The sequence below is a fragment of the Oratosquilla oratoria genome, chromosome 2 (assembly GCF_046742065.1).
Source record: "Oratosquilla oratoria isolate Oo_2021 chromosome 2, ASM4674206v1, whole genome shotgun sequence".
Classification (NCBI taxonomy): domain Eukaryota; kingdom Metazoa; phylum Arthropoda; class Malacostraca; order Stomatopoda; family Squillidae; genus Oratosquilla; species Oratosquilla oratoria.
The window spans coordinates 85,651,914-85,654,413 of NC_134778.1; positions in this window are offsets into that span (position 1 = coordinate 85,651,914).

Below are 2,500 nucleotides of genomic sequence, written 5' to 3' on the forward strand. Positions count from 1 at the left end.
TAGTTTATAGTGAAATATGTCTTCGAAATCCGTTATCTAAATCTGTACAAATGTTTCTGGTCAATTAAGATTCACATAATTTTTTCGATTGTTTTTCATAAGATTTAGAAAAAAAAATAGATTATGCTTCACACAACATTTCCTGACATCAATTTACCGACTAAAGTTCCGAAAAAAACGAAACAAGTGAAAAACGTGCTGACGTAATACTAGAATACCAATAAAACATAATTGGTATAATATACATACACACACACACACACACACACACACACATATATTTATATATATATATATATATATATATATATATATATATATATATATATATAAACTTAAAATAAACCAATGACTGCTACGGGAAACTAGGTGAAGACCTATTGCCCCCCGTAATTGGTAAATGTCAATCCCGACTGTATATATGGCATGGTTAATTTCCCAAAAGACAGCCCTCAGTAGATATAACGAACGAGACTCACACAGAACTCGCTGCTAAGCCATGTCGAGAGCGGTTCGGAATAGTAAGGGCGATTCCATGGGAGCTTACTCTTAGAAACCATCGTGGTTGGCGCCGATGTTTGAGTGATGCGACACGCTCCCCGGCGTGTGTCCTCAGTTGATGGTGATAAAACTACACGAAGCCGAGCGAACCAAGACCGGTAAGCTTTTATACCATCAAGTCACCTGGTGTTAATATGCATCCCTGGCCAAATGATTTACGATTCCTGCCTTTGGACTTTCTCTCTTCCTTCTCCCTTTCCACGAACGATTCAAGAGCCCAATTTCGCGTTAATCAGTTCCCACGCGAGTGTATTTCAACCCATAATTTCATTACGGACTCGACACCGCGTGCGTAATCGTCAATCACACTCCACGGGCGATTGACCAACGATGATGAAGGTGACCGACAGCCGGACAACCATCGTGAAATTCAGGTTTCAACGGCAACAGGAGACAACGGAGACAAGGTTTTAAAGTGGAGATAGAGCTGGACGTCGTAGAATAATGGTGGTGGTGGTGGACGTGGTGGTGGTGGTGGAGATGGTGGTGGTGGTGGTGGCGGTGGCGATGGTGGTGGTGGTGGACGTGGTCGCAGTGGTGATGGTGGAGGTGGTGGTGGTATGAGTTGATCAGGGTGCTGGTGTCAAGTGGTAATGGTATATAATAATGGTAGATATACCGAAACACGCCTTCCATAACACAATCTTGTGAACCCGTTGCCCTTCCGAATGACGCATCCATATATGCAAATGAAAGTAAGTCGGATCTACGCTGACGTAATTAAATCTATCGCAGTCAAGTCGTCAACTTGATTGTGGCCTGGTTCGACTTGCCCCTTCTGTGTCGTTCTGCACCTCCCTTTCACCTGGGTGGAACATCCTGGCGACTTTATTCAGCTCCGTGATTCACCCCTCGATATCGAAATGGCTGATGATACCTTTCTGGTAATTTCACCTTCACCACTATCACCACCACCGCCGCCACCACCACCTTCATCACTATCACCATCGCCACCCAACCACCAACACCAGTCATCACCACCATTGCCAGCACTGCCTCCACAACTCCAGACCCAACCGAGATGCTTCCCTATTTTAAGAACACAGTGGTACTATGACAGTTACTTCAAATGTATCAAGTTTCCCTTCTTGCAATTACTTTGATTGTACATCTAATTCCTTAAGACAATATGATTACGATCAGCTTGATTAATTCTTGCAGATATAAAACATGGTTTAGAATACCACTCATCTCGACGACGCTATGAAGAGTGGAGTAACCAATGTCTACTTGAAGGAACTACGTCAGCATAAATCCTCCAGTGACTTTGCAAGCGGCGAAGTTAAAAGAAAACATAATCCTACCTGTCCCTTCCCCGTTTTCAATAATTAGGATCTTTCGTGCCGCGATTCCAATGACGTAATTTTCTCCGCGATATTATGAAAAAATACTGTGATTCACTCGTATCTTGCTGATTTTGCAAAGTACTCGTGCTTCAGTCAGTGTTTCCTTTTGTTGGTTTGTGCCGTTCCGTATCTTGTCGGGTTGCGTCGTGTTATGTTGCCCTGGGTTATACTGGGTTCCGTTGAGTTCCGCTGGATTCCGTCGCATTGCGTGCGACATTTTTGTTTGTTCCGACTGCTACCAAACTCTCTTATTCATTTTTCAGTGACACCTTTCCGGAGGACAAAGGGTCAAAGTCAGCCATAATGAAATCAACCGCGCAGAGAGACAGAACAAGACCCACTAAAAGCAGTACTTCCAATTCACGTTCCAACTGCAGCTGTGATGAAAGATATTCCTGCCTGTGAGACTGTTTATACATATATATATACATATACATTATACATATACATACATATATATATATACATATATACATATATATATACATACGTATACAATATATATATATATACAAATACATATATATACATACATATATGTATATACATATATACATACATATATACACATATATACATACATATATACATAC